This window comes from Nyctereutes procyonoides, unplaced genomic scaffold (genome assembly GCF_905146905.1).
Source record: "Nyctereutes procyonoides isolate TBG_1078 unplaced genomic scaffold, NYPRO_anot_genome, whole genome shotgun sequence".
In the NCBI taxonomy this organism is placed as follows: Eukaryota; Metazoa; Chordata; class Mammalia; order Carnivora; family Canidae; genus Nyctereutes; species Nyctereutes procyonoides.
Window position 1 is genome coordinate 4,336,410 of NW_026575029.1, and position 14,035 is coordinate 4,350,444.

General features: G+C 49.5%; 1 protein-coding gene across 2 annotated transcripts in view; it reads left to right on the forward strand.

Moving 5' to 3' along the window:
• Positions 1–649: 649 nt before the first annotated feature.
• ACSL1 (acyl-CoA synthetase long chain family member 1) overlaps positions 650–14,035 on the forward strand; it is a 69,583-nt gene continuing 56,197 nt past the window's right edge. Inside the window, exons 1-2 of one of the 2 annotated variants that reach the window (XM_055315744.1) lie at positions 663–786; positions 1,463–1,556. The gene's annotated coding sequence lies outside the window, so the exon portion shown is untranslated. Of the gene's footprint in view, positions 787–1,462; positions 1,557–14,035 lie in introns of both variants that reach the window. The other variant, XM_055315743.1, reaches the window with a different exon arrangement.

The following is a 14,035-nucleotide window of genomic DNA, read 5'->3' on the forward strand; positions in this document are numbered from 1 at the left end:
TGCAGAACCCCTCAAAACCACAGCGAGGGCCGAGTAGGCTCCACCGGCTCCGAGAACTTGGCAGGTGAACATTGCCCTTGAGTAACGTTGAGTGTGCGTTGTGCTCTAACTATACCCGGTTTGATTAGTCCAGGGTTGCTTCACGCCAGGGCATTGCAGAAGTCCAGACAAGAGCCTTCCCCTGCCAGGGCCTGTGGCGAAACCCCATGTGGGGACCGTGGTGAAATCGGGTTAAACCGGGCTCCGCAAGTGGGTGCCAAAAAAAAAAAAAAAATAGGCAAAGGAAGCCCTCCCGCCAGCAGGGTCCGTCCCTGCAGAAGCCCCCAACCCCCGTCCGCCAAGAAGTCAGCAGGGCAGGCCATGGGGTAGGGGGCGGGTGGAGGATGCGAAAGGGCGTCCTCCTGTCCCCATAGCCACGGGGCCCCAGGGCTAGCCAGGCTTCCCGCCGCCTCCCTGCACCCGCCAGCAGGCAGCGGAGCTCGCGCGTAGCCAGACGCGAGGCGGGCACGCGTCGGGGGCGGGGCCTGCGGGTGGGCGGGGCGGGGCCTGCGGGTGGGCGGGGCCTGCGGACGGGACGGGACGGGACGGGACGGGGCGGGGCGGGGCGGGGCGGGGCGGGCGCGGCGGGCGCACCGGCAGCAGCTTGGCTCGGCGGCGTTGGAGGCTGGGGCGCTGCCCGGGCGTAGCGGCTACGGCGGCGCCCTTAAATAGCATCCGGAGCGGGCGCTGGCCAGGCAGTGGGGCTGCGGTGACAGCGGGCGGCGTAGCGGCCCGGCCAGGCGGGAGGTGAGTGCTCCAGCGGCGGGGAGCCGCGTCGTCTCCGGCTGCGGCGCGGCGGAGGTGCGGGGCTCGGGCTGCCTGCCCCGCCGGCCCAAGCCCGGGAGGCGGCGGCCGCAGCGGAGACGCGTGAGGCGCCCCTCGGCTCCCGGGCCCTTGCGCTGCTCCGGCCTCTGCGCCCGGCTCCCCGTGCGGCGGCGGCAGCCGAGGCCTCCGGGCCGCTTCCTGTGCTGCGCCGGGGATGCCCGGCCGCCGTTTCCCGCGGGGCTGGTGCCCGGCGGGGGGGGGGCGCGGGTGACGCGCGCCGCGGGACCGGCCCCCTGCCTGTGTGGCGGCGGGGACCGGCCCGGCCCGGAAGCGGGCCCCCGGGCGCCAGCGGGAGGGCTGATCCCGCGGGGCTGCGGCCGGGGGGCTCCGGGCCTCGGGCATCCGTCCGGCCCCGCGGCAGGGCGGGCCGGGCGCTCTCGGACCGTCCTGCCGCCCCGCGGTGCTGGTGGCCCCGCGCCGAGCGCCTGCTTGCAGGGGGCTCCGCTGCAGCATCCGAAGCCCGCTGCCGAATGCAGAAATTCTCGCGGTGTCTCCCGGGGAGCGCCCGGAGCCGCTGCACGGAGCCGCGTTGGAGGCATTGATGTACCGAGCCTGGGTTTTTTGTTTTTTTGTTTGTTTTTTTTTTTTTTGAGATTAGGAAGCAAGGAATGACTCCTATCACCTGCAGCGTAGACGGCGAGTCGTGGCCAGTGACTCTAACGGACACGTGGACTAGAACCTAGAGACGGACGGTAAACCGCGTGTGTTAGAGTCTCAGACCCCTTCCCCACCCCACCTACCTTCAAGGTTACGGGGCTTAATTAAGGAAGACCCTTGTTAAGAGTGCTCCCTGCCTTTTAAAAGTGAAGACTTTTTTTTTTATTTTATATATATATATATTTTTTTATAAATTAATTTTTATTGGTGTTCAATTTACCAACATACAGAATAACACCCAGTGCTCATCCCGTCAAGTGTCCCCCTCCGTGCCCGTCACCCATTCACCCCCACCCCCCGCCCTCCTCCCCCTCCACCACCCCTAGTTCATTTCCCAGAGTTAGAAGTCTTTATGCTCTGTGTCCCTTTCTGATATCGTCTTCTTGATGCAGGAGTATCCCAAAGTGCCTCGGACGGTCAATACCCTTCCTTTTATTATTTATTTATTTCTTTGGCCTTTGCTTAGCATGAGAAAAAAAAAAAAAAAGACATGCGGCCTCCGTTTCTGACACAGCTTTCATCTGCGATGAAATTTGCTTAACCCAAGCAAAAAGTCAGTTCAGAGATTTCTGATTGATTCTGCACTTTCAAGTAGAGACGGCAGGTTAGGATGCAGAGGAGTGGGGTCGAGGAGGTCGAGCTTTTAATGGAAATCTTGCTTCCCATCATTGTGGAGCCAGCCTTTGGAGACGATCTTTCCTGTCCTCGCTCAAATGGGAGAACCCATTCCCAGTCTGAAACTTGACTCTGTATTTGTGAAACGACTGCATTAGGCCAAGGCCTTTCATAAGCTAATAAGACTCTATGACTGGAAGACGAAAAATCCTTAAGAATAGCAAACCTCGTACCTCCCTTCCTACTTAAAATAATATGGACCTACTATAGACCGTGTATCATAGACCTCTGTCTTCTGCATTTGCTATAAACAGAGAAGACCTTTTTAAATCACCCTGCCCCTCGAAATTATAATCATTTTGTATATGTGCTGCCGAAGCGAGCACAAAATTATAAGCATTTTGACCTGCTTCCTTCCTGTTTCTGTTATGCGTATGTTGGCAGTATTTTTTTTATTATTATTGCAGGCAGCCTGACTAAAAAGAGATCTCTGGGCTTTTAATTTGGGGCCTTTAAGAGATAGCTACTTGTGACAAATGCAGATGAGGACAGGTTTCTGTATCCTAGAGGTTGGAGTTTTCCTGGCTACCTCTCTTGTGAATGAAGTTGGAAATAACTGAGGGTGTACTAGCATGCCACAGTGTCATGCTCCGTGTCCAGGCCTTACTACATCTTTCCTCCTTGATGTGGCTGTCTTGTGAAAAATGGATGTGTGCAGAAGAGGGGCGGGGGAAAGATCAGATTGTTTTGTCATCACAGCTGGGGATTTCTCTTCGCTGCCTTCAAGTTTCACTTTTCTGGAAAGAGCAGGACTAGGAATACTAGTAATTTCTAGATGTTGGTCCTCAGTAACCTGAGATGAATATACAATTTTTAAGGTCAGTTGCTGAATTTATGGTGCCAGTTTGCCACCTGAAGCATATGTCCATTATCCTTTGGCACTTACTGTCCCTTATATCCAAATTCTGTTGAGTTAGGACCCATTAATAACGTTTTATGAACAGTATTGTTTGGATGATGCACTGGGTTAGCCTCTTGTATTAGACAGAGGAACTTCCTTTAAGGCAGCTCCAAGCTGTTGGTATCCTATGGCCTAACTTGAAATCAGTAAAAATCAGTTTTTACTGAAGGTGGTCCCTCCAAATTGGGCAGACAGACACCTTAGGGTCACTTTTCTTTGACATTCCTCCCTGGAGAGTACATCTCACTGAACAGAGCTGATCTGAAGCTGCCAGTGGTTGAGTTTAAATTTCAATATTATCCTACTTCAAGGGCCTCTGAGAGCTTGCTTGCTTGCTTGCTTATTTATTTATTTATTTATTTATTTATTTATTTGAGAGAGAGAGAGAGAATGAGAGTGAGCCCTAGCAGGAAGGAGAGGAAGAAGGAGAGAGAATCTGAAGCAGAGTCTGCCCCGACTGCAGAGCCTGAGGCTGGGCCCCATCTCACAACCCTGAGATCATGACCTGACCTGAAACCCAGAGTCCCAGTGCTTGCTTAACTGACTGGGCCACCCAGGCGCCCCTGGAGAGCTTTTGAAGAAACATGAGTTTGTAAAGTTTATGAACGAGAACGGAGGCAATTTTACCAGTGGTTGTGGCTGTGACTCAGATTGTCACTTTATCTCCAGTTCCTTACCTAGAATGTGAAATGACAACTCGTAGGAATTTCTGGTTTGTGTAAGCCCAAGTGAGAACAAAATTTGAGAAAGTTGCCCAGACCACAGTGACAAGAGAAAACTATGGCATAGTCTCTGTTAGGTTCCTTTTTCTGCTTTTTTCCATCCTGACATTTATAAGTTCTTGACCGAATTGTAACTTTGTGGACTCAAGAGGGGACAATGAAATATGATGCGAGCCTTCCTAGAAATGGACGAAAACAGGTGGAGGTGAGCTCTCTGTTGCCCTGTGCTGCCTGTCTAGAATACCTTTGGCTGGAGGCAGATGTCTTATCTCCACAGTCTAAGATTTCAAAACTGGTGGCTCCATGTAGGCACCTGGGCTAATTCTCTTCATGAATTAGTGCCAGTCTTCAAGTTTTAAATGAAAAAGTGAAAGCCGTCTAATATCTAAATCAAAACCATTTGCCTCAGAAAACCTATATATATGTGTTTATATGTATATAAAATATAAAACATATACATAGTATGTAAATATGAAAGTATTTATATTATAATAGGGATGCAGGCAGCCCAGGTGGCCCAGCAGTTTAGCGCCACCTTCAGCCCAGGGTGTGATCCTGGAAATCCGGGATCGAGTCCCACGTCAGGCTCCCTGCATGGAGCCTGCTTCTCCCTCTGCCTCTGCCTTTGTCTGTGCCTCTCTCTCTCTCTCTGTGTCTCTCATAAATAAATTAAAAAAAAATCTAAAAAAAATTAATAGGGATGCATGCTTTTATTGTAAGAATTATATTGAAAGAGGACTATTATATATTATATGCTTTTTGTAACAGGAATTTATGCTTATAGAAAATTTGAGAGCTATAAAAAAAGGCCTTCAAGAGAATAAAACACTTTTTTTTAAAGATTTTATTTATTTATTCATGAAAGACCCAGAGAGAAAGAGAGGCAGAGATGTAGGCAGAGGGAGAAGCAGGCTCCCCATGGGGAGCCCGATGTGGGACTCGATCCCAGGACCCTGGGATCATGACCTGCACCAAAGGCAGATGCTCAACCACTGAGCCACCCAGGTGCCCCAAGATTAAAACACTATTAACATTTTTCTATTATTGCCAAAGAGATTTTTTCTACATTGAGCATATAGTTTCCATTGAAGATAAAAAGTTTGATAACTTAATTTTAATCGCCTAAGTTATATTGTGAACATTTCTCCATGTTGTTACCTACTCCCCAAAAGATGAGTTTTGAGGATGACTGCATAATGTGGTGTATGGGATACGTCCCAATTTATTTACCCTTCTCCTGTCGTTGGATATATATTTTTTAAAGATGTATTTATTTGAGAGAAAGAGGGCACAAGCATATGTGAGTGGGGGGAGAGAGAATCCTCAAGCCAGACTCCCCTTGGAGCACAGAGCCCAATGTGGGCTCCATCCCAGGACCCCAAGATCGTGACCCGAGCCAAACTCAAGAGTCGGATGCTCAACTGACTGAGCCACCCAGGCACCCCTCCTGTTAGATATTTAAGAATAACTATTTCAGAAAGTTTGCCAACCTTCTTATATATTTAAATTCTCTTTTTAAAAAAACGATGGCATGTTCTGCTCTACAACTGTTGAAATTGACAGTGATTTGAAAATTACTTTTGTTCGGGAATGGTTTTTATGGGCTTTTGGGTGCGTGTGTTCTAGTCAGAAGCTGCCGAAATAGGGGTTTCATGGTCTGAAGAGACAAATGGAAAAAATTAGGGCATCAGAAGAGGAAATGGGGATTGCTGTTGGTACCACGTCCTCTTTCTGGAAGGCCTTCTGATGAACGTGTATTGTCTGTCCACATGCCCAGTTTCGGCTGCGGAAGAGATTGGTTACTTTCCCCTCAGCTTCATCGTGAGAGAAATGTCCATATATCTGAGGCCCAAATACCTCGAATACCGCTTATTCTTTTAATAACTAGAGTAAAGAGAAAGTTGCTACAGAGCCTAGTTTCTCCCTCAAGGCTCAGCTGTCAACTACAAAGCAGAGCAGGGTCAGCTGACTAACCTGTGGCCACAGCTCGGCCAGGGGAGGCTCGGGCCATGATAGGTGGTGATAACAGCCAACAGCGCCAGTGCTCCTGAGGCGTTAGCCCACTTAATCCCCTGGACAACCCTGGAAGGTAGGGCCTACTATTATTCCTGTTCTACAGTGCAGGGGTTAGGTCACCCACACCAAGACTCAAACCTACACAGTTAGGCCTCAGGGTCAGAGCTCCTAATTAATTGGCTCTGCTTCCGCCCTAGAGCTGGAAGGGTTCTTAGTCCCAGGAGTGTCTGGAAAATTCCGGGTTACCTAGCTAGGAGCAAGCCTGAGGACAGAGCTGGTTCTTTTTCCGTGTCATTGCTCCTTGATACTTCCCTGTCTCATTTTTACACTCTGTCTTGCTACCACCAGAGCGCTGCAAATGACAACAGATTTTGATTCAGGTTGGTTCGGGGAGTGGCAAGATCACCTGCTACACAGCTCTGGCCTTCTAAACTAGAAGGGTAAAAGGCTTTGCCTGCCCTGGAAGCTGTTCTCATAAGACTTGGCCGACAGCCGAGGTGCAAGGTTACTGCATCAAGTGTGTACAAGGCAGAGAGCACGTGGCTGGGAACAGGGACCCAGGCTTAGCAGGGATGGCCGAGCCTCACTCACTTCAGGAAGAGATCAGCCTCACCGTGGCACACGGATTTGCTTTCTGCTGCATATCTGAGGGTACTTTTAACCAGAAAAGACTTTCTCAGCACGTTAGAGCCAAGGAAACAGAAGTGTGAATTTTCAGAGTTTGAAGGCACAGCAGGATGATCTAGTGGGTATGGGTGCCTTTTTGTTCCAGTACAATTTTAGGCAGAACCGCAAGACATCAAGTAAAAGCAGGACTGCCCCGGTTGAAGGGGGCAGGGGCAGGAACCCCAGCGCATGCATGCTTGCTTCCTCTGGCACCCTGTCTCAGGCACCTCCAAATGACCCTAGGCTCCCAGAACACTGAAATAGCTGAACTTGCTCTCTTGGCTAGACCCATTGTGTGGGAAATGAGTGACTTTGCCCAAGTTACACAACCTGTGTTCTCCTCTGGCCATCACACAGTGGATGTTGTCCAGTGGGCCCTGGGCCTGTTCGGGGAATGACTAGATCTTTATGTAGTCCTTGATTTGGGCCCTGCAAACTGCTTTTCCTAAAACTACTCTTACTCTCTGTATAGTATTGCACAATACATACCACTTCTTCCTTTTTCTCCTTGGCGTCACTGCCCAATCCATAGCTTGTCACCTCTGGTTTAGACAGCAGAGACCCTTCGTTAGAGAGAGAGAGAGAGAGAGAGAGAACGGCTGATTCCTTTTCCTAATGCAGAACTCTGAGTGAATCCCTCCTCTGCCCAGAAGCCTTCCAGGGCTCCCTCCAGAAGGCCTCAAGTCTTTATTTAGCTTGGCTCTTGAAAGCTTTTAGTCTGGTTCCAACTTGCTGTTTCCCGTGTCTCTCCCAAACCACCGCATCATGGGACTTCTGGAAGGCAGACTGGAAGCACAGGGTTGCCTCAAGATCTCTGCATCCCAAGACTCTATTCGTGAGCTCTCTCTTCGGCCTGACTGGCCTCCCTGTGTCCTGGAAGGGCCTCATGGACCATGTGCATTAGGGTGACCTGTCTGTGATTCCTCATGCCACCCTTCTTCCTCATGGCCCTGCTCCTTAGAGACTCCAGATCACTCACCGGAACCCTAGGCTGAGATTCAGCTAGCTGGGATGTGCCGGCAGCCACAACAATGGTTAGAATGCCCAGACACCCCCATATCAGTTAGAAATAGCTGCTACCCCAAGTGCCCCCACCCCTAATTCAGATTCTAGAGAGTTAATGCCTGCTCCATCCAAGGATCTCCTGAGCATGTTCTGGGGCAGTGGCCTTCTTCTTTCCCAATTGGTTGATGCCTGGCTGTACTGGTTATTCAGTGTTTAAATAGCACCCTTCCCTCCCTCCTTCATTTGCCTTTCATGTGAGCATATCTTCGTCCCTCACATAGGCTCCTCAGCCACATTCTAGGCCTTTGGGCACTTAATAGATCTAGTCATTGTCATTTGTGTGTTCTCAGCAGCTTCATATGAGACCTTACTGCTAGTCAGCACTTAATATCGTCTGATGATTGCTTGAGACCAGGAGACGGTCCGATGGTCAGGTGTCCTGTAGAAGGGGGTCACTGACAGGAATCTACATTTCAGTGTTCCAGGTTTGTATATTATGATCTTATAGCTAAGATCAAGGCATTGAAAATCACTAGACCAAAGCCTGAACTTTCATTGGGTTGACCTTAGTGTCTAGGAGGACATCTGAGGGATCTCTCTCAGGGTACGTTCAGAGCCGTTTGAACAGCAGGTGGTTGTAGGTAGGCCTTGCAGGATGTGGGCGGGAGGCAGATCAGTGTCAAGTTCTAGATAATCTTACATAACTGTACTGGAGTCTTCATTTACCTGGTATTCCTACTTAAAAACCATACCTTGTTTCTGTGCCACTAGGGCAATCAATGGTCCAGTAGCTGTGTGTTCCTTCTGTAGGGACAGTTACCCACACTGTGCCTCCGGCAAGCTTCTGAGGTACTCCAGAATGTGGAGCTGGCAGGAAACTAGACCGTTAAGCAGTCCAACCAACTACCTCACAGAGGACAGAACCAAGGTCCAGAAAGGTGTGGCTAAGAGCCCAGAGACAGTCTGGGCTCCGAAGACAGAGCCAGCCTGTGTTTTCCTCTCCTGACAGGATTCGGAGATGAGCACCACTCATGCCAGCACCTCTCCAGGGTGTAGGTGGGCCAACGATTCTTAGCCCTTGAGGCAGGGGCTGAAGCTTGGGGCTCCCTAGGAGAGACCCCTCAGATGAGGCCAGCCTTTTAGTCTGACATGGACCTGAGGCCTTGATTCTTTTTCCTCCACACTAGCTGTCCCAGTCCATTTGGGCTCTCATGCTTGGCCAGGTGATGCCACTGGCATCATCATGCCCTTTCCAGGACACTTCTTTCCCTCATGGGCAATGTTTAATATCTGTCTCCCTCTTAGATGGCAAGTGTGTGTGCAGGCTTTGGCGGGAACTGTACGCTGCCGCCTAGCTGTGGCAAGCTTTTCATGGTTCTCCAGTAAGCACTTTTATTTATTGCCTCCCATACTCAAAAACTGACAGGCAGGTGCCCAGAGAATTTGCAGGTTCTGCTCAGTTAGTGGTCTCCAAAATGGGATACACGTGCCCCACGGTGGGGGTAGACCATCTAGGTTTCAGAGTGTATATATTAGAACTTCTGTAGATATTTATTTATTTATTTATTTATTTATTTATTTATTTATTTATTTATTTATTTATTTATAAAGATTTTGTTTATTCATTCATGTGAGACACAAGGGTGGGGGCAGAGACATAGGCAGAGGGAGAAGCAAGTTCCCTGCAGGGAGTCTGATGTAGGACTCGATCCCAGGACCTGGGATCACGACCTGAGGCAGAGACAGACGCTCAACTGCTGAGCCACCCAGGCGTCCCTGTAGATATTTTTTTTTTTAGCTTAGATTCATATATGTATATTTTATAATGTTTGGAAAATATTTGCAAGTGTCTAGAGTTTATAAGTGAGTGTACTTCTATATTAGGGATGCATTTATTTATTATTTTGGATGCCCTATAAAAAGTTTAGAGAACCAGAAAATTAAACTGCTTTTCTACATCAGCATGGCAAGATATCTCTAAATGCCATTTAAAAAAAGGGAGAGAGAGAGAGAGAGAACTCAGTTTGTCAGTTAGGCAGAGGGAGAAACAAGTTCCCTGCAGGGAGTCTGATGTAGGACTCGATCCCAAGACCCCGGGATCATGACCTGAGCCAAAGGCAGATGCTCAACCACTGAGCCATCCGGGCGTCCCAAATCCAGAGTCTCTTGACTTTGGATCCAAAGCTTGACAATGTAGAAACTGCATTAGGATGAAACTTTTATTTTTATTTTTATTTTCTTTTAAAAAGATTTTAGTTATTTGAGAGAGAGAAAAAGAGCAGCTGGAAGGAGGGGCAGAGGGAAAGAGAGAAATGGATTCCCCGTGGAGCAGGGAACCCAATATGGGGCTCCATCCCGGGACCCCGAGATCATGATCTGAGCCAAAGGCAGATAGATGCTTAATCAAGTGAGCCACACAGGTGCCTTAGGACAAAGATTTTATTAATTTTTTTCTGTTTTATTCACTCCTGTGTCCCCCGAGTCTGGAGCAATATGTGATACAGAGTGCATACACGGTAAATATTCTCAAATTGAACATTTAGATCTTTTCTAGTGTAACAGTTAAATATCATGCTGGGTGTGGCACTTCGTGTCAATATTTAGGTTGGCTTTCTTTGTTGAAACCTTCAGTCTGTTGGCAGGATGCAGCACATGTGTCAGTTTTACACTTGGCAAATCGGTTCCCAAAGCTGTAGGATCATAGCGCCGGATGGGGCTCAGAAGTGTCACCTGAATGATAAGATAGATGTGTGTGATTTGCTGTAAAATCATTTTTAAAACAAATAGGTGTGAAATAAAACAATATTAGCAAGATACTGATCGTGATTAAAGCTGAAGCTGGGATTTTGGGCACATATGGCCTTCTCATACTATTCTATATACTTTTGAATCCATGTAGGAATTTTCACAATAAAATTTAAACACGACATAAGGGGAAAATAGACACCCCAAAACTAGTGTCGCTTGTTCAGGCAATAGCCAGATGAGACGATCTCTTTCTGCCTTCCCTTCTTTTAAACACCACGTTGTCATTTTTCAGCAGTCCTCCGCAACTTGTTGGATTCATTTTGTTTTTAGCATCCCTGGGACCAGCGATCTCCTCCCCTGGTTACCTGAACTCTCGGAGGTATTCTAGCCCTTGGCCTGCGCTGGTGGCCAAGTGCTCCCCTTCTCTCCTCTTACGATTCAGATTCAGCCGTGTCGGGATCTCCTGTGTCACTTCCTCCAACACCACTGAAACTTAGATGTCACCACGGGGCCCCGCGCTCTTCCAAGGCTCTGTTTGGCCTTGAGGAAGCCCACAGTGGAAGAAGGTTTGGTAGGTCTCCCTTCATCCCTGCTTTTCTGGGGCCTGGCAGTTGGGCGCTGAAATCTGTAACCACTCAAGGGCCCCTGTCTGGGAGCCACCGGCCTTCCTCCATCTGCGTGGACACATGTCTGTGGTCTGTCTCCCCCTACCCTGGGTGGCTGAGCCGAGCCCCTGGTTTCTCCGTCCCTCTGAAACAGCAGTCTATTTTAAGAGGTGTAAGTAACTCTACCCAACCTGATGTCCCCTCAGCCATCTTATCCAGGTCACCGCTATTTGATCGTTGTGACCTCCGTGAGCAGCAAGGACTGGGCCTGGTTCTTTTCGGTCCCCTGCACCGGGCCGTGCCCCGGTGGGGACATGAGATACTCTGCAGGGGACGGGGTCTGCTGCCAGCTGTGCCTAGCCTGAGCAGGGCCCACGCGTCCGCCACCCTGGGTCATGGACCCGTGCTGTGTGACCAGCCAGCCGCCCTGGCCCTGCCGGGCAGGCTCTCAGGCTGTTTGCCGACCCCTGCCTGTCTCTGCAGGCTGGCACCCTGCTCTCTGGAAGCCTGCCTCCACCCTCCCGCCCATATTTAGTGCTTTCTCCCTCCCGAAGCCCTCTGCCACTTACTTCTTCATGTTCTGTCTGGATAGTGTGGTCACATCTTTTTTGCAGGTGTGTGTGTGTGTGTGTGTGTTTTAAAGATTTTGTTTATTCATGAGAGTCACAGAGAGAGAGAGGCAGAGACATAGGCAGAAGGAGAAGCAGTCTCCCCATGGGGATCCCTGTTTGGGACTCCATCCCAGGGCCCCAGGATCACGACCTGAGCCAAAGGCAGACGCTCAACCCCTGAGCCACCAGGCGTCCCTCGCAGGTGTGTTTGTTTTCACCCATTCCCCAAACTCATTGAAGGCAGAGGAAGTGCCACAAGTGCTATGACCTCATGCTGCTGGTCTTCTGGCTTCAAGGGACCAGGGAGAGTGGGGTTTCCCGCCACGATTTGGTTCATTAACCTGTTGGCAGGATGCAATGGATGTGTCAGTTTTACTCCCGGCAAATCAGTTCCCAAAGCTGTAGGATCGTAGTGTGGATGGGCTTTCTTTCTCAAGGGGACCCTTCTGTAGGAGTCGGTCAGTGGCTGTTCCAGAGTCCAGCAGAGGGCTGCCAATGAGGGCCCAGGGCTGTATTATCTGGGAAGGGCTTCTGTGCCATCTGTCTGGCTCCTAGGAGAGTTGCCACCCTAAGCCGTTTTCTGGAGCAGGTGGGAAATATGTGTGTGTGTGTGTGTGTGTGTGTGTGTATATATATATATATAAATGAACTGACTTGACCCAATGATATCTTTTTCATCTTGAACAATAAGCAAATAATAACAAAGTACACAGAATGAGAAAATCACAGAACAACTACCTACATGCCACGTAGAACAGTTTTGTATGTGGCCGGTTTTCTTCCTGTGTCGTGCTGTCATCTGGAGTTCCTGGGTGGAGGTGGAATCCTGTTACTTAGTCCCGAACGGCAGGGCCATGTGGCCATCCATTGCCTTCTCTAGCGTCTTCTTGGAGATGCTCCACGGTTTTGGTGACAGAAGGGGGCGTACATTTCCTCTGTTCCCATCCTTTCTTTATCCCCTCTGAGGCCCACACAGGCAGCAGCGGAGCTGGCACAAGATTTGGCAGCTCAGCAGGGGCACAGCCAGTATCTAGAACAGTGAGATTTCTGCATCTGAGACCAGTATTTTCTTGGACAAAACATCTGAGGGACCCCGGGACTGTGGTACCTCCTGTGTGTGCAGTTTTTCGAACAGATGGGCCCTCCTTCCCATTCCGGGACCCTGGGTGGAGATGAGTTCTCGCCTTGCTGGGTCCAGCTATGGCTGTGCGACGAGAACGTTGGTCCTCTTTCCTACTGAGTTCTTTACCTCCAGGAGGTAGAGCGTCCTGTCTCAGGACTTGCTTTGTGGTTCATCGCAGGCCAGGGAGGTGGAGAGTCCGTTCTGGGTTCTTTCAGTGGCAGCAGGAATTACATTTCCATCTCTAGCTATTGTCCTAATAGGCTCTCCTTGTGTTGTTCGATTCGCCCAGCCCATGGTGTCATGTTCTTAACATGGTCCTCTGGACATAATTAGGGCTCTCCCTGTGCCGGATGTCACCTGAGGTAACATGTCCTGGTGGATCCAGTTGACAAGTGGGAAGCTGAACCTACAGAAGCCTCTTCCATCTCGGTTCCTGCAGAAGAGTTGGGTCTCCAGCTCAAGTGAAACAACCAACTGAGGCCTGGTCTGCCCAGCCTGTCCCTTCTCTAACTTGCACCAGGAAACATCCTGACCCTGCCTTGTTGTGGCTTCTGAGAACTCACTTAACAGTATTAAATCAGCGTTTGAAGACCAGTGGGAAAATCTTGCTTCTCTTAGGAACTTTTTTTTTTTTTTCAAATGGAAACTTTTCCTAAGTCCATGCCACCTCACATCACCTGGATATCTTTGCTGGCCATGTCCAAACTGTAATTGTCATTTTCCCCAGTGGCTTTACATGACAGGTCTCCGTATCTATGTTGAAGAGAGAAGGGAGGAGAACTCTGTGGCTTTTCCCTCCGGGGAATGCTGGGCAGGTCCTGCTTATAGCATTCCTTACATCTCAGATGGCCACCCATCCGGTGCCATGGGTATTTCCAAGGGCTCTCCTCCCTGCATTCCCACCATTGCTTTCAAGCTCCTGGGATGTTTCTCTGGTTTGGAGGATTCTCTTTTTTTGGTCATAGAAGACTCACTTATAGGAGCTGGCAGCCAACCTGATGTCAGTCTCTAGACTCTAGACCCCTTCTGGCATTTGCAGTTCTACTTAAGAAAGGTATTTGCTTGCTCTCTTTCCTTCCTTATGGACAACCTTCATCTTTCTTTCTTTTTAAAAAAAAATATTATTTATTTATTTATTCATGAGAGACTCAGAGAGAGGCAGAGACATAAGCAGAGGGAGAAGCAGGATCCCTGCAGGAAGTCCAATGCGGGACTCGACCCAGGACCCCAGGATCACGCCCTGAGCCAAAGGCAGACACTCAACCGTTGAGCCACCCAGTCAACCCAACCTTGATCTTTCAAAAAGTAATCCACTGTCTCCTGTCTCAATATATGTCTCAATGTCTGCGAAGGAGAAGGGAGGACCCTAGTCCTTAGGTGACCTTGAGGTGACATTATACATAAGTGAAACAGTCTGGAAATTGAAAAACATCCTGGGAAGA